Below are 24,874 nucleotides of genomic sequence, written 5' to 3'. Positions count from 1 at the left end.
GGATTTCGACCACTGGGAGCCAGCCATTCATTTCAATGGGGGATTTCGACTCCTAGGTGCCTGCCATTCATTTCAATGGGGGATTTTGACTCTTGGTCGCCCGCCATTCATTTCAATGGGGGAATTCAACCCCTGGGAGCCCGCCATTCATTTGAATGGGGATTTCGACCCCTAGGCGCCCCCGCCATACATTCCTATGGGGGAATCTCGATCCCTGGTAGCCCGCCATTCATTCCTATGGGGGATTTCGACCGCTGGGAGCTCACCATTCATTTAAATGGGGGAATTCGACCCCTGGGTGCCCGCCATTCATTTCAATGGGGGATTTCGACCCCTGATAGCCCGCCATTCATTTCATTGGGGGATTTTGACCCCTGGTTGCCCGCCATTCATTTCAATGGGGGATTTCGACCACTGGGAGCCAGCCATTCATTTCAATGGGGGATTTCGACCCCTAGGCCTCCGCCATTCATTTCAATGGGGGATTTTGACTCCTGGTCGCCCGCCATTAATTTCAATGGGGGATTTCGACCACTTGGAGCCCACCATTCATTTCTAAGGGGGAATCTCGATCCCTGGTAGCCCGCCATTCATTTCATTGGGGGATTTTGACCCCTGGTTGCCCGCCATTCATTTCAATGGGGGATTTCGACCACTGGGAGCCAGCCATTCATTTCAATGGGGGATTTCGACCCCTAGGCCTCCGCCATTCATTTCAATGGGGGATTTTGACTCCTGGTCGCCCGCCATTCATTTCAATGGGGGATTTCGACCACTTGGAGCCCACCATTCATTTCTAAGGGGGAATCTCGATCCCTGGTAGCCCGCCATTCATTTCAATGGGGGATTTCGACCACTGGGAGCAGGCCATTCATTTCAATGGGGGATTTCGACCCCTAGGCGCCCGCCATTCATTTCAATGGGGGATTTTGTCTCCTGGTCGCCCGCCATTCATTTCAATGGGGGAATTCAACCCCTGGGAGCCCGCCATTCATTCCTATGGGGGAATCTCGATCCCTGGTAGACCGCCATTCATTTCAATGGGGGATTTCAACCCCTGGTAACCTGCCATTCATTCCTATGATGGATTTCGACCCTTGGGAGCCCACCATTCATTTAAATGGGGGAATTCGACCCCTGGTAGCCCGCCATTCATTTCAATGGGGGATTTCGACCACTGGGAGCCCACCATTCATTTCTATGGGGGAATCTCGATCCCTGTTTGCCCGCCATTCATTTCAATGGGGGATTTCGACCCCTGGTAGCCCGCCATTCATTCCTATGGGGGATTTCGACCCCTCGGAGCCCACCATTCATTTAAATGGGGGAATTCGACACCTGGGTGCCCGCCATACATTTCAATGGGGGATTTCGACCCCTGGTAGCCCTACATTCATTTCATTGGGGGATTTTGACCCCTGGGCGCACGCCATTCAATTCAATAGGGGAATTCGACCCCTGGTAGCCCGCCAAACATTTCAATGGGGGATTTCCACCCCTGGTAGCCCGCCATTCATTTCAATGAGGGATTTCGACCCCTGGGAGCCCTCCATTCATTTTAATGGGGGATTTCGACCACTGGGAGTCAGCCATTCATTTCAATGGGGGATTTCTACCCCTTGGAGGCCGTCATTCATTTCTATGGGGGATTTCGACCACTGGGAGTCAGCCATTCATTTCAATGGGGGATTTTGACTCCTGGTCGCCCGCCATTCATTTCAATGGGGGATTTCGACCACTTGGAGCCCACCATTCATTTCTAAGGGGGAATCTCGATCCCTGGTAGCCCGCCATTCATTTCAATGGGGGATTTCGACCACTGGGAGCAGGCCATTCATTTCAATGGGGGATTTCGACCCCTAGGCGCCCGCCATTCATTTCAATGGGGGATTTTGACTCCTGGTCGCCCGCCATTCATTTCAATTGGGGAATTCGACCCCTGGGAGCCCGCCATTCATTCCTATGGGGGAATCTCGATCCCTGGTAGACCGCCATTCATTTCAATGGGGGATTTCAACCCCTGGTAACCTGCCATTCATTCCTATGATGGATTTCGACCCTTGGGAGCCCACCATTCATTTAAATGGGGGAATTCGACCCCTGGTATTCCGCCATTCATTTCAATGGGGGATTTCGACCACTGGGAGCCCACCATTCATTTCTATGGGGGAATCTCGATCCCTGGTAGCCCGCCATTCATTTCAATGGGGGATTTCGACCCCTGGTAGCCCGCCATTCATTCCTATGGGGGATTTCGACCCCTCGGAGCCCACCATTCATTTAAATGGGGGAATTCGACACCTGGGTGCCCGCCATACATTTCAATGGGGGATTTCGACCCCTGGTAGCCCTACATTCATTTCATTGGGGGATTTTGACCCCTGGGCGCACGCCATTCAATTCAATAGGGGAATTCGACCCCTGGTAGCCCGCCAAACATTTCAATGGGGGATTTCCACCCCTGGTAGCCCGCCATTCATTTCAATGAGGGATTTCGACCCCTGGGAGCCCTCCATTCATTTTAATGGGGGATTTCGACCACTGGGAGTCAGCCATTCATTTCAATGGGGGATTTCTACCCCTTGGAGGCCGTCATTCATTTCTATGGGGGATTTCGACCACTGGGAGTCAGCCATTCATTTCAATGGGGGGATTCGAACCCTAGGTGCCCGCATTTCATTTCATTGGGGGATTTCGACCCCTAGGCGCCCGCCATTCATTTCAATGGGGGATTTCAACCCCTGGTAACCCGCCATTCATTCCTATGGGTGATTTCGACCCCTGGGAGCCCACCATTCATTTAAATGGGGGAATTCGACCCCTGGTAGCCCGCCATTCATTTCAATGGGGGATTTCGACCACTTGGAGGCTACCATTCATTTCTAAGGGGGAATCTCGATCCCTGGTAGCCCGCCATTCATTTCAATGGGGGATTTCGACCACTGGGAGCAGGCCATTCATTTCAATGGGGGATTTCGACCCCTAGGTGCCTGCCATTCATTTCAATGGGGGATTTTGACTCTTGGTCGCCCGCCATTCATTTCAATGGGGGAATTCAACCCCTGGGAGCCCGCCATTCATTTGAATGGGGGATTTCGACCCCTAGGCGCCCCCGCCATACATTCCTATGGGGGAATCTCGATCCCTGGTAGCCCGCCATTCATTCCTATGGGGGATTTCGACCGCTGGGAGCTCACCATTCATTTAAATGGGGGAATTCGACCCCTGGGTGCCCGCCATTCATTTCAATGGGGGATTTCGACCCCTGAAAGCCCGCCATTCATTTCATTGGGGGATTTTGACCCCTGGTTGCCCGCCATTCATTTCAATGGGGGATTTCGACCACTGGGAGCCAGCCATTCATTTCAATGGGGGATTTCGACCCCTAGGCCTCCGCCATTCATTTCAATGGGGGATTTTGACTTCTGGTCGCCCGCCAATAATTTCAATGGGGGATTTCGACCACTTGGAGCCCACCATTCATTTCTAAGGGGGAATCTCGATCCCTGGTAGCCCGCCATTCATTTCATTGGGGGATTTTGACCCCTGGTTGCCCGCCATTCATTTCAATGGGGGATTTCGACCACTGGGAGCCAGCCATTCATTTCAATGGGGGATTTCGACCCCTAGGCCTCCGCCATTCATTTCAATGGGGGATTTTGACTCCTGGTCGCCCGCCATTCATTTCAATGGGGGATTTCGACCACTTGGAGCCCACCATTCATTTCTAAGGGGGAATCTCGATCCCTGGTAGCCCGCCATTCATTTCAATGGGGGATTTCGACCACTGGGAGCAGGCCATTCATTTCAATGGGGGATTTCGACCCCTAGGCGCCCGCCATTCATTTCAATGGGGGATTTTGTCTCCTGGTCGCCCGCCATTCATTTCAATGGGGGATTTCAACCCCTGGTAACCTGCCATTCATTCCTATGATGGATTTCGACCCTTGGGAGCCCACCATTCATTTAAATGGGGGAATTCGACCCCTGGTAGCCCGCCATTCATTTCAATGGGGGATTTCGACCACTGGGAGCCCACCATTCATTTCTATGGGGGAATCTCGATCCCTGGTAGCCCGCCATTCATTTCAATGGGGGATTTCGACCCCTGGTAGCCCGCCATTCATTCCTATGGGGGATTTCGACCCCTCGGAGCCCACCATTAATTTAAATGGGGGAATTCGACACCTGGGTGCCCGCCATACATTTCAATGGGGGATTTCGACCCCTGGTAGCCCTACATTCATTTCATTGGGGGATTTTGACCCCTGGGCGCACGCCATTCAATTCAATAGGGGAATTCGACCCCTGGTAGCCCGCCAAACATTTCAATGGGGGATTTCGACCACTTGGAGGCTACCATTCATTTCTAAGGGGGAATCTTGATCCCTGGTAGCCCGCCATTCATTTCAATGGGGGATTTCGACCACTGGGAGCAGGCCATTCATTTCAATGGGGGATTTCGACCCCTAGGCGCCCGCCATTCATTTCAATGGGAGATTTTGACTCCTGGTCGCCCGCCATTCATTTCAATGGGGGATTTCAACCCCTGGTAACCTGCCATTCATTCCTATGATGGATTTCGACCCTTGGGAGCCCACCATTCATTTAAATGGGGGAATTCGACCCCTGGTAGCCCGGCATTCATTTCAATGGGGGATTTCGACCACTGGGAGCCCACCATTCATTTCTATGGGGGAATCTCGACCCCTGGTAGCCCGACATTCATTTCAATGGGGGATTTTGATTCCTGGGCGCCCGCCATTCATTTCAATAGGGGAATTCGACCCCTGGTTGCCCGACATTCATTTCAATGGGGGATTTCGACCACTGGGAGCCAGCCATTCATTTCAATGGGGGATTTCGACTCCTAGGTGCCCGCCATTCATTTCAATGGGGGATTTTGACACTTGGTCGCCCGCCATTCATATCAATGGGGGAATTCAACCCCTGGGAGCCCGCCATTCATTTGAATGGGGGATTTCGACCCCTAGGCGCCCCCGCCATACATTCCTATGGGGGAATCTCGATCCCTGGTAGCCCGCCATTCATTCCTATGGGGGATTTCGACCCCTGGGAGCTCACCATTTATTTAAATGGGGGAATTCGACCCCTGGGTGCCCGCCATTCATTTCAATGGGGGATTTCGACCCCTGATAGCCCGCCATTCATTTCAATGGAGGATTACGACCACTGGGAGCCAGCCATTCATTTCAATGGGGGATTTCGACCCCTAGGCCTCCGCCATTCATTTCAATGGGGGATTTTGACTCCTGGTCGCCCGCCTTTCATTTCAATGGGGAATTTCGACCACTTGGAGCCCACCATTCATTTCTAAGGGGGAATCTCGATCCCTGGTAGCCCGCCATTCATTTCATTGGGGGATTTTGACCCCTGGTTGCCCGCCATTCATTTCAATGGGGGATTTCGACCACTGGGAGCCAGCCATTCATTTCAATGGGGGATTTCGACCCCTAGGCCTCCGCCATTCATTTCAATGGGGGATTTTGACTCCTGGTCGCCCGCCATTCATTTCAATGGGGGATTTCGACCACTTGGAGCCCACCATTCATTTCTAAGGGGGAATCTCGATCCCTGGTAGCCCGCCATTCATTTCAATGGGGGATTTCGACCACTGGGAGCAGGCCATTCATTTCAATGGGGGATTTCGACCCCTAGGCGCCCGCCATTCATTTCAATGTGGGATTTTGACTCCTGGTCGCCCGCCATTCATTTCAATGGGGGAATTCGACCCCTGGGAGCCCGCCATTCATTCCTATGGGGGAATCTCGATCCCTGGTAGACCGCCATTCATTTCAATGGGGGATTTCAACCCCTGGTAACCTGCCATTCATTCCTATGATGGATTTCGACCCTTGGGAGCCCACCATTCATTTAAATGGGGGAATTCGACCCCTGGTAGCCCGCCATTCATTTCAATGGGGGATTTCGACCACTGGGAGCCCACCATTCATTTCTATGGGGGAATCTCGATCCCTGGTAGCCCGCCATTAATTTCAATGGGGGATTTCGACCCCTGGTAGCCCGCCATTCATTTCAATGTGGGATTTTGATTCCTTGGCGCCCGCCATTCATTTCAATAGGGAAATTCGACCCCTGGTTGCCGCCATTCATTTCAATGGGGGATTTCGACCACTGGGAGCCAGCCATTCATTTCAATGGGGGATTTCGACCCCTAGGCCTCCGCCATTCATTTCAATGGGGGATTTTGACTCCTGGTCGCCCGCCATTCATTTCAATGGGGGAATTCAACCCCTGGGAGCCCGCCATTCATTTCAATGGGGGATTTCGACCCCTGATAGCCCGCCATTCATTCCTATGGGGGATTTCGACCCCTCGGAGCCCACCATTCATTTAAATGGGGGAATTCGACACCTGGGTGCCCGCCATACATTTCAATGGGGGATTTCGACCCCTGGTAGCCCGCCATTCATTTCATTGGGAGATTTTGACCCCTGGGCGCACGCCATTCAATTCAATAGGGGAATTCGACCCCTGGTAGCCCGCCAAACATTTCATTGGTGGATTTCCACCCCTGGTAGCCCGCCATTCATTTCAATGAGGGATTTCCACCCCTGGGAGCCCTCCATTCATTTTAATGGGGGATTTCGACCACTGGGAGCGAGCCATTCATTTCAATGGGGGATTTCTACCCCTTGGAGCCCGTCATTCATTTCAATGGGGGATTTCGACCCCTGGTAGCCCGCCATTCATTCCTATGGGGGATTTCGACCCCTCGGAGCCCACCATTCATTTAAATGGGGGAATTCGACACCTGGGTGCCCGCCATACATTTCAATGGGGGATTTCGACCCCTGGTAGCCCGCCATTCATTTCATTGGGGGATTTTGACCCCTGGGCGCACGCCATTCAATTCAATAGGGGAATTCGACACCTGGTAGCCCGCCAAACATTTCAATGGGGGATTTCCACCCCTGGTAGCCCGCCATTCATTTCAATGAGGGATTTCGACCCCTGGGAGCCCTCCATTCATTTCAATGGGGGATTTTGATTCCTGGGCGCCCGCCATTCATTTCAATAGGGGAATTCGACCCCTGGTTGCCCGACATTCATTTCAATGGGGGATTTCGACCACTGGGAGCCAGCCATTCATTTCAATGGGGGATTTCGACTCCTAGGTGCCCGCCATTCATTTCAATGGGGGATTTTGACTCTTGGTCGCCCGCCATTCATATCAATGGGGGAATTCAACCCCTGGGAGCCCGCCATTCATTTGAATGGGGGATTTCGACCCCTAGGCGCCCCCGCCAAACATTCCTATGGGGGAATCTCGATCCCTGGTAGCCCGCCATTCATTCCTATGGGGGATTTCGACCCCTGGGAGCTCACCATTTATTTAAATGGGGGAATTCGACCCCTGGGTGCCCGCCATTCATTTCAATGGGGGATTTCGACCCCTGATAGCCCGCCATTCATTTCATTGGGGGATTTTGACCCCTGGTTGCCCGCCATTCATTTCAATGGGGGATTTCGACCACTGCGAGCCAGCCATTCATTTCAATGGGGGATTTCGACCCCTAGGTCTCCGCCATTCATTTCAATGGGGGATTTTGACTCCTGGTCGCCCGCCATTCATTTCAATGGGGGATTTCGACCACTTGGAGCCCACCATTCATTTCTAAGGGGGAATCTCGATCCCTGGTAGCCCGCCATTCATTTCATTGGGGGATTTTGACCCCTGGTTGCCCGCCATTCATTTCAATGGGGGATTTCGACCACTGGGAGCCAGCCATTTATTTCAATGGGGGATTTCGACCCCTAGGCCTCCGCCATTCATTTCAATGGGGGATTTTGACTCCTGGTCGCCCGCCATTCATTTCAATGGGGGATTTCGACCACTTGGAGCCCACCATTCATTTCTAAGGGGGAATCTCGATCCCTGGTAGCCCGCCATTCATTTCAATGGGGGATTTCGACCACTGGGAGCAGGCCATTCATTTCAATGGGGGATTTCGACCCCTAGGCGCCCGCCATTCATTTCAATGTGGGTTTTTGACTCCTGGTCGCCCGCCATTCATTTCAATGGGGGAATTCGACCCCTGGGAGCCCGCCATTCATTCCTATGGGGGAATCTCGATCCCTGGTAGACCGCCATTCATTTCAATGGGGGATTTCAACCCCTGGTAACCTGCCATTCATTCCTATGATGGATTTCGACCCTTGGGAGCCCACCATTCATTTAAATGGGGGAATTCGACCCCTGGTAGCCCGCCATTCATTTCAATGGGGGATTTCGACCACTGGGAGCCCACCATTCATTTCTATGGGGGAATCTCGATCCCTGGTAGCCCGCCATTAATTTCAATGGGGGATTTCGAGCCCTGGTAGCCCGCCATTCATTTCAATGGGGGATTTTGATTCCTTGGCGCCCGCCATTCATTTCAATAGGGAAATTCGACCCCTGGTTGCCCGCCAAACATTTCATTGGTGGATTTCCACCCCTGGTAGCCCGCCATTCATTTCAATGAGGGATTTCCACCCCTGGGAGCCCTCCATTCATTTTAATGGGGGATTTCGACCACTGGGAGCCAGCCATTCATTTCAATTGGGGATTTCTACTCCTTGGAGCCCGTCATTCATTTCTATGGGGGATTTCGACCACTGGGAGTCAGCCATTCATTTCAATGGGGGATTTCGAACCCTAGGTGCCCGTATTTCATTTCATTGGGGGATTTCGACCCCTAGGCGCCCGCCATTCATTTCAATGGGGGATTTCAACCCCTGGTAACCCGCCATTCATTCCTATGGGTGATTTCGACCCCTGGGAGCCCACCATTCATTTAAATGGGGGAATTCGACCCCTGGTAGCCCGCCATTCATTTCAATGGGGGATTTCGACCACTTGGAGCCCACCATTCATTTCTAAGGGGGAATCTCGATCCCTGGTAGCCCGCTATTCATTTCAATGGGGGATTTCGACCACTGGGAGCAGGCCATTCATTTCAATGGGGGATTTCGACCCCTAGGCGCCCGCCATTCATTTCAATGGGGGATTTTGACTCCTGGTCGCCCGCCATTCATTTCAATGGGGGATTTCAACCCTTGGTAACCTGCCATTCATTCCTATGATGGATTTCGACCCTTGGGAGCCCGCCATTCATTTCAATGGGTGATTTCGACCCCTGGTAGCCCGCCATTCATTTCAATGGGGGATTTTGATTCCTGGGCGCCCGCCATTCATTTCAATAGGGGAATTCGACCCCTGGTTGCCCGACATTCATTTCAATAGGGGATTTCGACCACTGGGAGCCAGCCATTCATTTCAATGGGGGAATCTCGATCCCTGGTAGCCCGCCATTCATTCCTATGGGGGATTTCGACCCCTGGGAGCTCACCATTCATTTAAATGGGGGAATTCGACCCCTGGGTGCCCGCCATTCATTTCAATGGGGGATTTCGACCCCTGATAGCCCGCCATTCATTTCATTGGGGGATTTTGACCCATGGTTGCCCGCCATTCATTTCAATGGGGGATTTCGACCACTGGGAGCCAGCCATTCATTTCAATGGGGGATTTCGACCCCTAGGCCTCCGCCATTCATTTCAATGGGGGATTTTGACTCCTGGTCGCCCGCCATTCATTTCAATGGGGGAATTCGACCCCTGGGAGCCCGCCATTCATTCCTATGGGGGAATCTCGATCCCTGGTAGACCGCCATTCATTTCAATGGGGGATTTCAACCCCTGGCAACCTGCCATTCATTCCTAAGATGGATTTCGACCCTTGGGAGCCCACCATTCATTTAAATGGGGGAATTCGACCCCTGGTAGCCCGCCATTCATTTCAATGGGGGATTTCGACCACTGGGAGCCCACCATTCATTTCTATGGGGGAATCTCGATCCCTGGTAGCCCGCCATTCATTTCAATGGGGGATTTCGACCCCTGGTAGCTCGCCATTCATTTCAATGGGGGATTTTGATTCCTGGGCGCCCGCCATTCATTTCAATAGGGGAATTCGACCCCTGGTTGCCCCCCATTCATTTCAATGGGGGATTTCGACCACTGGGAGCCAGCCATTCATTTCAATGGGTGATTTCGAACCCTAGGTGCCCGCATTTCATTTCATTGGGGGATTTCGACCCCTAGGCGCCCGCCATTCATTTCAATGGGGGATTTCAACCCCTGGTAACCCGCCATTCATTCCTATGGGTGATTTCGACCCCTGGTAGCCCGCTATTCATTTCAATGGGGGATTTCAACCACTGGGAGCCCGCCATTCATTTCTAAGGGGGAATCTCGATCCCTGGTAGCCCGCCATTCATTTCAATGGGGGATTTCGACCACTGGGAGCAGGCCATTCATTTCAATGGGGGATTTCGACCCCTAGGCGCCCGGCATTCATTTCAATGGGGGATTTTGACTCCTGGTCGCCCGCCATTCATTTCAATGGGGGAATTCGACCCCTGGGAGCCCGCCATTCATTCCTATGGGGAAATCTCGATCCCTGGTGGACCGCCATTCATTTCAATGGGGGATTTCAACCCCTGGTAACCTGCCATTCATTCCTATGATGGATTTCGACCCTTGGGAGCCCACCAATCATTTAAATGGGGGAATTCGACCACTGTTAGCCCGCCATTCATTTCAATGGGGGATTTCGACCACTGGGAGCCCACCATTCATTTCTATGGGGGAATCTCGATCCCTGGTAGCCCGCCATTCATTTCAATGGGGGATTTCGACCACTGGTAGCCCGCCATTCATTTCAATGGGGGATTTTGATTCCTGGGTGCCCGCCATTCATTTCTATAGGGGAATTCGACCCCTGGTTGCCCGCCATTCATTTCAATGGGGGATTTCGACCACTGGGAGCCAGCCATTCATTTCAATGGGGGATTTCGACTCTTGGTCGCCCGCCATTCATTTCAATGGGGGAATTCAACCCCTGGGAGCCCGCCATTCATTTCAATGGGGGATTTCGACCCCTAGGCGCCCCCGCCATACATTCCTATGGGGGAATCTCGATCCCTGGTAGCCCGCCATTCATTCCTATGGGGGATTTCGACCCCTGGGAGCCCACCATTTATTTAAATAGGGGAATTCGACCCCTGGTAGCCCGCCATTCATTTCAATGGGGGATTTCGACCACTGGGAGCCCACCATTCATTTCTATGGGGGAATCTCGATCCCTGGTAGCCCGCCATTCATTTCAATGGGGGATTTCGACCACTGGGAGCCAGCCATTCATTTCAATGGGGGATTTAGACCCCTAGGCGCCCGCCATTCATTTCAATGGGGGATTTTGACTCCTGGTCGCCCGCCATTCATTTCAATGGGGGAATTCGACCCCTGGGAGCCCGCCATTCATTTCAATGGGGGATTTCGACCACTGGGAGCCAGCCATTCATTTCAATGGGGGATTTCGAACCCTAGGCGCCCCCGCCATTCATTCCTATGGGGGAATCTCGATCCCTGGTAGACCGCCATTCATTTCAATGGGGGATTTCAACCCCTGGTAACCTGCCATTCATTCCTATGATGGATTTCGACCCCTGGGAGCCCACCATTCATTTAAATGGGGGAATTCGACCCCTGGTAGCCCGCCATTCATTTCAATGGGGGATTTCGACCACTGGGAGCCCACCATTCATTTCTAAGGGGGAATCTCGATCCCTGGTAGCCCGCCATTCATTTCAATGGGGGATTTCGACCACTGGGAGCAGGCCATTCATTTCAATGGGGGATTTCGACCCCTAGGCGCCCGCCATTCATTTCAATGGGGGATTTTGACTCCTGGTCGCCCGCCATTCATTTCAATGGGGGATTTCAACCCCTGGTAACCTGCCATTCATTCCTATGATGGATTTCGACCCTTGGGAGCACACCATTCATTTAAATGGGGGAATTCGACCCCTGGTAGCCCGCCATTCATTTCAATGGGGGATTTCGACCACTGGAAGCCCACCATTCATTTCTATGGGGGAATCTCGATCCCTGGTAGCCCGCCATTCATTTCAATGGGTGATTTCGACCCCTGGTAGCCCGCCATTCATTTCAATGGGGGATTTTGATTTCTGGGCGCCCGCCATTCATTTCAATAGGGGAATTCGACCCCTGGTTGCCCGACATTCATTTCAATGGGGGATTTCGACCACTGGGAGCCAGCCATTCATTTCAATGGGGGATTTCGACTCCTAGGTGCCCGCCATTCATTTCAATGGGGGATTTTGACTCTTGGTCGCCCGCCATTCATTTCAATGGGGGAATTCAACCCCTGGGAGCCCGCCATTCATTTGAATGGGGGATTTCGACCCCTAGGCGCCCCCGCCATACATTCCTATGGGGGAATCTCGATCCCTGGTAGCCCGCCATTCATTCCTATGGGGGATTTCGACCGCTGGGAGCTCACCATTCATTTAAATGGGGGAATTCGACCCCTGGGTGCCCGCCATTCATTTCAATGGGGGATTTCGACCCCTGATAGCCCGCCATTCATTTCATTGGGGGATTTTGACCCCTGGTTGCCCGCCATTCATTTCAATGGGGGATTTCGACCACTGGGAGCCAGCCATTCATTTCAATGGGGGATTTCGACCCCTAGGCCTCCGCCATTCATTTCAATGGGGGATTTTGACTCCTGGTCGCCCGCCATTCATTTCAATGGGGGATTTCGACCACTTGGAGCCCACCATTCATTTCTAAGGGGGAATCTCGATCCCTGGTAGCCCGCCATTCATTTCATTGGGGGATTTTGACCCCTGGTTGCCCGCCATTCATTTCAATGGGGGATTTCGACCACTGGGAGCCAGCCATTCATTTCAATGGGGGATTTCGACCCCTAGGCCTCCGCCATTCATTTCAATGGGGGATTTTGACTCCTGGTCGCCCGCCATTCATTTCAATGGGGGATTTCGACCACTTGGAGCCCACCATTCATTTCTAAGGGGGAATCTCGATCCCTGGTAGCCCGCCATTCATTTCAATGGGGGATTTCGACCACTGGGAGCAGGCCATTCATTTCAATGGGGGATTTCGACCCCTAGGCGCCCACCATTCATTTAAATGGGGGAATTCGACCCCTGGTAGCCCGCCATTCATTTCAATGGGGGATTTCGACCACTGGGAGCCCACCATTCATTTCTATGGGGGAATCTCGATCCCTGGAAGCCCGCCATTCATTTCAATGGGGGATTTCGACCCCTGGTAGCCCGCCATTCATTCCTATGGGGGATTTCGACCCCTCGGAGCCCACCATTCATTTAAATGGGGGAATTCGACACCTGGGTGCCCGCCATACATTTCAATGGGGGATTTCGACCCCTGGTAGCCCTACATTCATTTCATTGGGGGATTTTGACCCCTGGGCGCACGCCATTCAATTCAATAGGGGAATTCGACCCCTGGTAGCCCGCCAAACATTTCAATGGGGGATTTCCACCCCTGGTAGCCCGCCATTCATTTCAATGAGGGATTTCGACCCCTGGGAGCCCTCCATTCATTTTAATGGGGGATTTCGACCACTGGGAGTCAGCCATTCATTTCAATGGGGGATTTCTACCCCTTGGAGGCCGTCATTCATTTCTATGGGGGATTTCGACCACTGGGAGTCAGCCATTCATTTCAATGGGGGATTTCGAAACCTAGGTGCCCGCATTTCATTTCATTGGGGGATTTCGACCCCTAGGCGCCCGCCATTCATTTCAATGGGGGATTTCAACCCCTGGTAACCCGCCATTCATTCCTATGGGTGATTTCGACCCCTGGGAGCCCACCATTCATTTAAATGGGGGAATTCGACCCCTGGTAGCCCGCCATTCATTTCAATGGGGGATTTCGACCCCTAGGCGCCCGCCATTCATTTCAATGGGGGATTTCAACCCCTGGTAACCCGCCATTCATTCCTATGGGTGATTTCGACCCCTGGGAGCCCACCATTCATTTAAATGGGGGAATTCGACACCTGGGTGCCCGCCATTCATTTCAATGGGGGATTTCGACCACTTGGAGCCCACCATTCATTTCTAAGGGGGAATCTCGATCCCTGGTAGCCCGCCATTCATTTCAATGGGGGATTTCGACCACTGGGAGCAGGCCATTCATTTCAATGGGGGATTTCGACCCCTAGGCGCCCGTCATTCATTTCAATGGGGGATTTTGACTCCTGGTCGCCCGCCATTCATTTCAATGGGGGATTTCAACCCCTGGTAACCTGCCATTCATTCCTATGATGGATTTCGACCCTTGGGAGCCCACCATTCATTTAAATGGGGGAATTCGACCCCTGGTAGCCAGCCATTCATTTCAATGGGGGATTTCGACTCCTAGGTGCCCGCCATTCATTTCAATGGGGGATTTTGACTCTTGGTCGCCCGCCATTCATTTCAATGGGGGAATTCAACCCCTGGGAGCCCGCCATTCATTTGAATGGGGGATTTCGACCCCTAGGCGCCCCCGCCATACATTCCTATGGGGGAATCTCGATCCCTGGTAGCCCGCCATTCATTCCTATGGGGGATTTCGACCGCTGGGAGCTCACCATTCATTTAAATGGGGGAATTCGACCCCTGGGTGCCCGCCATTCATTTCAATGGGGGATTTCGACCCCTGATAGCCCGCCATTCATTTCATTTGGGGATTTTGACCCCTGGTTGCCCGCCATTCATTTCAATGGGGGATTTCGACCACTGGGAGCCAGCCATTCATTTCAATGGGGGATTTCGACCCCTAGGCCTCCGCCATTCATTTCAATGGGGGATTTTGACTCCTGGTTGCCCGCCATTCATTTCAATGGGGAATTTCGACCACTTGGAGCCCACCATTCATTTCTAAGGGGGAATCTCGATCCCTGGTAGCCCGCCATTCATTTCATTGGGGGATTTTGACCCCTGGTTGCCCGCCATTCATTTCAATGGGGGATTTCGACCACTGGGAGCCAGCCATTCATTTCAATGGGGGATTTCGACCCCTAGGCCTCCGCCATTCATTTCAATGGGGGATTTTGACTCCTGGTCGCCCGCCATTCATTTCAATGGGGGATTTCGACCACTTGGAGCCCACCATTCATTTCTAAGGGGGAATCTCGATCCCTGGTAGCCCGCCATTCATTTCAATATGGGATTTCGACCACTGGGAGCAGGCCATTCATTTCAATGGGGGATTTCGACCCCTAGGCGCCCACCATTCATTTAAATGGGGGAATTCGACCCCTGGTAGCCCGCCATTCATTTCAATGGGGGATTTCGACCACTGGGAGCCCACCATTCATTTCTATGGGGGAATCTCGATCCCTGGTAGCCCGCCATTCATTTCAATGGGGGATTTCGACCCCTGGTAGCCCGCCATTCATTCCTATGGGGGATTTCGACCCCTCGGAGCCCACCATTCATTTAAATGGGGGAATTCGACACCTGGGTGCCCGCCATACATTTCAATGGGGGATTTCGACCCCTGGTAGCCCTACATTCATTTCATTGGGGGATTTTGACCCCTGGGCGCACGCCATTCAATTCAATAGGGGAATTCGACCCCTGGTAGCCCGCCAAACATTTCAATGGGGGATTTCCACCCCTGGTAGCCCACCATTCATTTCAATGAGGGATTTCGACCCCTGGGAGCCCTCCATTCATTTTAATGGGGGATTTCGACCACTGGGAGTCAGCCATTCATTTCAATGGGGGATTTCTACCCCTTGGAGGCCGTCATTCATTTCTATGGGGGATTTCGACCACTGGGAGTCAGCCATTCATTTCAATGGGGGATTTCGAACCCTAGGTGCCCGCATTTCATTTCATTGGGGGATTTCGACCCCTAGGCGCCCGCCATTCATTTCAATGGGGGATTTCAACCCCTGGTAACCCGCCATTCATTCCTATGGGTGATTTCGACCCCTGGGAGCCCACCATTCATTTAAATGGGGGAATTCGACCCCTGGTAGCCCGCCATTCATTTCAATGGGGGATTTCGACCCCTAGGCGCCCGCCATTCATTTCAATGGGGGATTTCAAGCCCTGGTAACCCGCCATTCATTCCTATGGGTGATTTCGACCCCTGGGAGCCCACCATTCATTTAAATGGGGGAATTCGACACCTGGGTGCCCGCCATTCATTTCAATGGGGGATTTCGACCACTTGGAGCCCACCATTCATTTCTAAGGGGGAATCTCGATCCCTGGTAGCCCGCCATTCATTTCAATGGGGGATTTCGACCACTGGGAGCAGGCCATTCATTTCAATGGGGGATTTCGACCCCTAGGCGCCCGTCATTCATTTCAATGGGGGATTTTGACTCCTGGTCGCCCGCCATTCATTTCAATGGGGGATTTCAACCCCTGGTAACCTGCCATTCATTCCTATGATGGATTTCGACCCTTGGGAGCCCACCATTCATTTAAATGGGGGAATTCGACCCCTGGTAGCCCGCCATTCATTTCAATGGGGGATTTCGACCACTGGGAGCCCACCATTCATTTCTATGGGGGAATCTCGATCCCTGGTAGCCCGCCATTCATTTCAATGGGTGATTTCGACCCCTGGTAGCCCGCCATTCATTTCAAGTGGGGGATTTTGATTCCTGGGCGCCCGCCATTCATTTCAATAGGGGAATTCGACCCCTGGTTGCCCGACATTCATTTCAATGGGGGATTTCGACCACTGGGAGCCAGCCATTCATTTCAATGGGGGATTTCGAGTCCTAGGTGCCCGCCATTCATTTCAATGGGGGATTTTGACTCTTGGTCGCCCGCCATTCATATCAATGGGGGAATTCAACCCCTGGGAGCCCGCCATTCATTTGAATGGGGGATTTTGACTCCTAGGCGCCCCCGCCATACATTCCTATGGGGGAATCTCGATCCCTGGTAGCCCGCCATTCATTCCTATGGGGGATTTCGACCCCTGGGAGCTCACCATTCATTTAAATGGGGGAATTCGACCCCTGGGTGCCCGCCATTCATTTCAATGGGGGATTTCGACACCTGATAGCCCGCCATTCATTTCATTGGGGGATTTTGACCCCTGGTTGCCCGTCATTCATTTCAATGGGGGATTTCAACCACTGGGAGCCAGCCATTCATTTCAATGGGGGATTTTGACCCCTAGGCCTCCGCCATTCATTTCAATGGGGGATTTTGACTCCTGGTCGCCCGCCATTCCTTTCAATGGGGGAATTCGACCCCTGGGAGCCCGCCATTCATTCCTATGGGGGAATCTCGATCCCTGGTAGACCGCCATTCATTTCAATGGGGGATTTCAACCCCTGGTAACCTGCCATTCATTCCTATGATGGATTTCGACCCTTGGGAGCCCACCATTCATTTAAATGGGGGAATTCGACCCCTGGTAGCCCGCCATTCATTTCAATGGGGGATTTCGACCACTGGGAGCCCACCATTCATTTCTATGGGGGAATCTCGATCCCTGGTAGCCCGCCATTAATTTCAATGGGGGATTTCGACCCCTGGTAGCCCGCCATTCATTTCAATGGGGGATTTTGATTCCTTGGCGCCCGCCATTCATTTCAATAGGGAAATTCGACCCCTGGTTGCCGCCATTCATTTCAATGGGAGATTTCGACCACTGGGAGACAGCCATTCATTTCAATGGGGGATTTCGACCCCTAGGCCTCCGCCATTCATTTCAATGGGGGATTTTGACTCCTGGTCGCCCGCCATTCATTTCAATGGGGGAATTCTACCCTGGGAGCACGCCATTCATTTCAATTGGGGATTTCGACCCCTGGTAGCCCGCCATTCATTCCTATGGGGGATTTCGACCCCTCGGAGCCCACCATTCATTTAAATGGGGGAATTCGACCCCTGGGTGCCCGCCATACATTTCAGTGGGGGATTTCGACCCCTGGTAGCCCGCCATTCATTTCATTGGGGGATTTTGACCCCTGGGCGCACGCCATTAAATTCAATAGGGGAATTCGACCCCTGGTAGCCCGCCAAACATTTCAATGGGGGATTTCCACCCCTGGTAGCCCGCCATTCATTTCAATGAGGGATTTCGACCCCTGGGAGCCCTCCATTCATTTTAATGGGGGATTTCGACCCCTATGCGCCCCCGCCATACATTCCTATGGGGGAATCTCGATCCCTGGTAGCCCGCCATTCATTCCTATGGGGGATTTCGACCGCTGGGAGCTCACCATTCATTTAAATGGGGGAATTCGACCCCTGGGTGCCCGCCATTCATTTCAATGGGGGATTTCGACCCCTGATAGCCCGCCATTCATTTCATTGGGGGATTTTGACCCCTGGTTGCCCGCCATTCATTTCAATGGGGGATTTCGACCACTGGGAGCCAGCCATTCATTTCAATGGGGGATTTCGACCCCTAGGCCTCCGCCATTCATTTCAATGGGGGATTTTGACTCCTGGTCGCCCGCCATTCATTTCAATGGGGGATTTCGACCACTTGGAGCCCACCATTCATTTCTAAGGGGGAATCTCGATCCCTGGTAGCCCGCCATTCATTTCATTGGGGGATTTTGACCCCTGGTTGCCCGCCATTCATTTCAATGGGGGATTTCGACCACTGGGAGCCAGCCATTCATTTCAATGGGGGATTTCGACCCCTAGGCCTCCGCCATTCATTTCAATGGGGGATTTCGACTCCTGGTCGCCCGCCATTCATTTCAATGGGGGATTTCGACCACTTGGAGCCCACCATTCATTTCTAAGGGGGAATCTCGATCCCTGGTAGCCCGCCATTCATTTCAATGGGGGATTTCGACCACTGGGAGCAGGCCATTCATTTCAATGGGGGATTTCGACCCCTAGGCGCCCGCCATTCATTTCAATGGGGGATTTTGTCTCCTGGTCGCCCGCCATTCATTTCAATGGGGGAATTCAACCCCTGGGAGCCCGCCATTCATTCCTATGGGGGAATCTCGATACCTGGTAGACCGCCATTCATTTCAATGGGGGATTTCAACCCCTGGTAACCTGCCATTCATTCCTATGATGGATTTCGACCCTTGGGAGCCCACCATTCATTTAAATGGGGGAATTCGACCCCTGGTAGCCCGCCATTCATTTCAATGGGGGATTTCGACCACTGGGAGCCCACCATTCATTTCTATGGGGGAATCTCGATCCCTGGTAGCCCGCCATTCATTTCAATGGGGGATTTCGACCCCTGGTAGCCCGCCATTCATTCCTATGGGGGATTTCGACCCCTCGGAGCCCACCATTCATTTAAATGGGGGAATTCGACACCTGGGTGCCCGCCATACATTTCAATGGGGGATTTCGACCCCTGGTAGCCCTACATTCATTTCATTGGGGGATTTTGACCCCTGGGCGCACGCCATTCAATTCAATAGGGGAATTCGACCCCTGGTAGCCCGCCAAACATTTCAATGGGGGATTTCCACCCCTGGTAGCCCGCCATTCATTTCAATGAGGGATTTCGACCCCTGGGAGCCCTCCATTCATTTTAATGGGGGATTTCGACCACTGGGAGTCAGCCATTCATTTCAATGGGGGATTTCTACCCCTTGGAGGCCGTCATTCATTTCTATGGGGGATTTCGACCACTGGGAGTCAGCCATTCATTTCAATGGGGGATTTCGAACCCTAGGTGCCCGCATTTCATTTCATTGGGGGATTTCGACCCCTAGGCGCCCGCCATTCATTTCAATGGGGGATTTCAACCCCTGGTAACCCGCCATTCATTCCTATGGGTGATTTCGACCCCTGGGAGCCCACCATTCATTTAAATGGGGGAATTCGACCCCTGGTAGCCCGCCATTCATTTCAATGGGGGATTTCGACCCCTAGGCGCCCGCCATTCATTTCAATGGGGGATTTCAACCCCTGGTAACCCGCCATTCATTCCTATTGGTGATTTCAACCCCTGGGAGCCCACCATTCATTTAAATGGGGGAATTCGACACCTGGGTGCCCGCCATTCATTTCAATGGGGGATTTCGACCACTTGGAGCCCACCATTCATTTCTAAGGGGGAATCTCGATCCCTGGTAGCCCGCCATTCATTTCAATGGGGGATTTCGACCACTGGGAGCAGGCCATTCATTTCAATGGAGGATTTCGACCCCTAGGCGCCCGCCATTCATTTCAATGGGGGATTTTGACTCCTGGTCGCCCGCCATTCATTTCAATGGGGGATTTCAACCCCTGGTAACCTGCCATTAATTCCTATGATGGATTTCGACCCTTGGGAGCCCACCATTCATTTAAATGGGGGAATTCGACCCCTGGTAGCCCGCCATTCATTTCAATGGGGGATTTCGACCACTGGGAGCCCACCATTCATTTCTATGGGGGAATCTCGATCCCTGGTAGCCCGCCATTCATTTCAATTGGTGATTTCGACCCCTGGTAGCCCGCCATTCATTTCAAGTGGGGGATTTTGATTCCTGGGCGCCCGCCATTCATTTCAATAGGGGAATTCGACCCCTGGTTGCACGACATTCATTTCAATGGGGGATTTCGACCACTGGGAGCCAGCCATTCATTTCAATGGGGGATTTCGAGTCCTAGGTGCCCGCCATTCATTTCAATGGGGGATTTTGACTCTTGGTCGCCCGCCATTCATATCAATGGGGGAATTCAACCCCTGGGAGCCCGCCATTCATTTGAATGGGGGATTTCGACTCCTAGGCGCCCCCGCCATACATTCCTATGGGGGAATCTCGATCCCTGGTAGCCCGCCATTCATTCCTATGGGGGATTTCGACCCCTGGGAGCTCACCATTCATTTAAATGGGGGAATTCGACCCCTGGGTGCCCGCCATTCATTTCAATGGGGGATTTCGACACCTGATAGCCCGCCATTCATTTCATTGGGGGATTTTGACCCCTGGTTGCCCGCCATTCATTTCAATGGGGGATTTCGACCACTGGGAGCCAGCCATTCATTTCAATGGGGGATTTCGACCCCTAGGCCTCCGCCATTCATTTCAATGGGGGATTTTGACTCCTGGTCGCCCGCCATTCATTTCAATGGGGGATTTCGACCACTTGGAGCCCACCATTCATTTCTAAGGGGGAATCTCGATCCCTGGTAGCCCGCCATTCATTTCATTGGGGGATTTTGACCCCTGGTTGCCCGCCATTCATTTCAATGGGGGATTTCGACCACTGGGAGCCAGCCATTCATTTCAATGGAGGATTTTGACCCCTAGGCCTCCGCCATTCATTTCAATGGGGGATTTTGACTCCTGGTCGCCCGCCATTCCTTTCAATGGGGGAATTCGACCCCTGGGAGCCCGCCATTCATTCCTATGGGGGAATCTCGATCCCTGGTAGACCGCCATTCATTTCAATGGGGGATTTCAACCCCTGGTAACCTGCCATTCATTCCTATGATGGATTTCGACCCTTGGGAGCCCACCTTTCATTTCAATGGGGGATTTCGACCACTGGGAGCCTACCATTCATTTCTATGGGGGAATCTCGATCCCTGGTAGCCCGCCATTAATTTCAATGGGGGATTTCGACCCCTGGTAGCCCGCCATTCATTTCAATGGGGGATTTTGATTCCTTGGCGCCCGCCATTCATTTCAATAGGGAAATTCGACCCCTGGTTGCCGCCATTCATTTCAATGGGGGAATTCGACCACTGGGAGACAGCCATTCATTTCAATGGGGGATTTCGACCCCTAGGCCTCCGCCATTCATTTCAATGGGGGATTTTGACTCCTGGTCGCCCGCCATTCATTTCAATGGGGGAATTCAACCCTGGGAGCCCGCCATTCATTTCAATTGGGGATTTCGACCCCTGGTAGCCCGCCATTCATTCCTATGGGGGATTTCGACCCCTCGGAGCCCACCATTCATTTAAATGGGGGAATTCGACCCCTGGGTGCCCGCCATACATTTCAGTGGGGGATTTCGACCCCTGGTAGCCCGCCATTCATTTCATTTGGGGATTTTGACCCCTGGGCGCACGCCATTCAATTCAATAGGGGAATTCGACCCCTGGTAGCCCGCCAAACATTTCAATGGGGGATTTCCACCCCTGGTAGCCCGCCATTCATTTCAATGAGGGATTTCGACCCCTGGGAGCCCTCCATTCATTTTAATGGGGGATTTCGACCACTGGGAGCCAGCCATTCATTTCAATGGGGGATTTCTACCCCTTGGAGCCCGTCATTCATTTCTATGGGGGATTTCCACCACTGGGAGTCAGCCATTCATTTCAATGGGGGATTTCGAACCCTAGGTGCCCGCATTTCATTTCATTGGGGGATTTCGACCCCTAGGCGCCCGCCATTCATTTCAATGGGGGATTTCAACCCCTGGTAACCCGCCATTCATTCCTATGGGTGATTTCGACCCCTGGGAACCCACCATTCATTTAAATGGGGGAATTCGACCCCTGGTAGCCCGCCATTCATTTCAATGGGGGATTTCGACCACTTGGAGCCCACCATTCATTTCTAAGGGGGAATCTCGATCCCTGGTAGCCCGCCATTCATTTCAATGGGGGATTTCGACCACTGGGAGCAGGCCATTCATTTCAATGGGGGATTTCGACCCCTAGGCGCCCGCCATTCATTTCAATGGGGGATTTTGACTCCTGGTCGCCCGCCATTCATTTCAATGGGGGATTTCAACCCCTGGTAACCTGCCATTCATTCCTATGATGGATTTCGACCCTTGGGAGCCCACCATTCATTTAAATGGGGGAATTTGACCCCTGGTAGCCCGCCATTCATTTCAATGGGGGATTTCGACCACTGGGAGCCCACCATTCATTTCTATGGGGGAATCTCGATCCCTGGTAGCCCGCCATTCATTTCAATGGGTGTTTTCGACCCCTGGTAGCCCGCCATTCATTTCAATGGGGGATTTTGATTCCTGGGCGCCCGCCATTCATTTCAATAGGGGAATTCGACCCCTGGTTGCCCGACATTCATTTCAATGGGGGATTTCGACCACTGGGAGCCAGCCATTCATTTCAATGGGGGATTTCGACTCCTAGGTGCCCGCCATTCATTTCAATGGGGGATTTTGACTCTTGGTCGCCCGCCATTCATTTCAATGGGGGAATTCAACCCCTGGGAGCCCGCCATTCATTTGAATGGGGGATTTCGACCCCTAGGCGCCCCTGCCATACATTCCTATGGGGGAATCTCGATCCCTGGTAGCCCGCCATTCATTCCTATGGGGGATTTCGACCGCTGGGAGCTCACCATTCATTTAAATGGGGGAATTCGACCCCTGGGTGCCCGCCATTCATTTCAATGGGGGATTTCGACCCCTGATAGCCCGTCATTCATTTCATTGGGGGATTTTGACCCCTGGTTGCCCGCCATTCATTTCAATGGGGGATTTCGACCACTGGGAGCCAGCCATTCATTTCAATGGGGGATTTCGACCCCTAGGCCTCCGCCATTCATTTCAATGGGGGATTTTGACTCCTGGTCGCCCGCCATTCATTTCAATGGGGGATTTCGACCACTTGGAGCCCACCATTCATTTCTAAGGGGGAATCTCGATCCCTGGTAGCCCGCCATTCATTTCATTGGGGGATTTTGACCCCTGGTTGCCCGCCATTCATTTCAATGGGGGATTTCGACCACTGGGAGCCAGCCATTCATTTCAATGGGGGATTTCGACCCCTAGGCCTCCGCCATTCATTTCAATGGGGGATTTTGACTCCTGGTCGCCCGCCATTCATTTCAATGGGGGATTTCGACCACTTGGAGCCCACAATTCATTTCTAAGGGGGAATCTCGATCCCTGGTAGCCCGCCATTCATTTCAATGGGGGATTTCGACCACTGGGAGCAGGCCATTCATTTCAATGGGGGATTTCGACCCCTAGGCGCCCGCCATTCATTTCAATGGGGGATTTTGTCTCCTGGTCGCCCGCCATTCATTTCAATGGGGGAATTCAACCCCTGGGAGCCCGCCATTCATTCCTATGGGGGAATCTCGATCCCTGGTAGTCCACCATTCATTTCAATGGGGGATTTCAACCCCTGGTAACCTGCCATTCATTCCTATGATGGATTTCGACCCTTGGGAGCCCACCATTCATTTAAATGGGGGAATTCGACCCCTGGTAGCCCGCAATTCATTTCAATGGGGGATTTCGACCACTGGGAGCCCACCATTCATTTCTACGGGGGAATCTCGATCCCTGGTAGCCCGCCATTCATTTCAATGGGGGATTTCGACACCTGGTAGCCCGCCATTCATTCCTATGGGGGATTTCGACCCCTCGGAGCCCACCATTCATTTAAATGGGGGAATTCGACACCTGGGTGCCCGCCATACATTTCAATGGGGGATTTCGTCCCCTGGTAGCCCTACATTCATTTCATTGGGGGATTTTGACCCCTGGGCGCACGCCATTCAATTCAATAGGGGAATTCGACCCCTGGTAGCCCGCCAAACATTTCAATGGGGGATTTCCACCCCTGGTAGCCCGCCATTCATTTCAATGAGGGATTTCGACCCCTGGGAGCCCTCCATTCATTTTAATGGGGGATTTCGACCACTGGGAGTCAGCCATTCATTTCAATGGGGGATTTCTACCCCTTGGAGGCCGTCATTCATTTCTATGGGGGATTTCGACCACTGGGAGTCAGCCATTCATTTCAATGGGGGATTTCGAACCCTAGGTGCCCGCATTTCATTTCATTGGGGGATTTCGACCCCTAGGCGCCCGCCATTCATTTCAATGGGGGATTTCAACCCCTGGTAACCCGCCATTCATTCCTATGGGTGATTTCGACCCCTGGGAGCCCACCATTCATTTAAATGGGGGAATTCGACCCCTGGTAGCCCGCCATTCATTTCAATGGGGGATTTCGACCACTTGGAGCCCACCATTCATTTCTAAGGGGGAATCTCGATCCCTGGTAGCCCGCCATTCATTTCAATGGGGAATTTCGACCACTGGGAGCAGGC

This window comes from Vanacampus margaritifer, chromosome 9 (genome assembly GCF_051991255.1).
Source record: "Vanacampus margaritifer isolate UIUO_Vmar chromosome 9, RoL_Vmar_1.0, whole genome shotgun sequence".
Lineage (NCBI taxonomy): Eukaryota > Metazoa > Chordata > Actinopteri > Syngnathiformes > Syngnathidae > Vanacampus > Vanacampus margaritifer.
The sequence above is the reverse complement of the archived record's forward strand: the minus strand, read 5'-3'. Positions refer to the sequence as shown.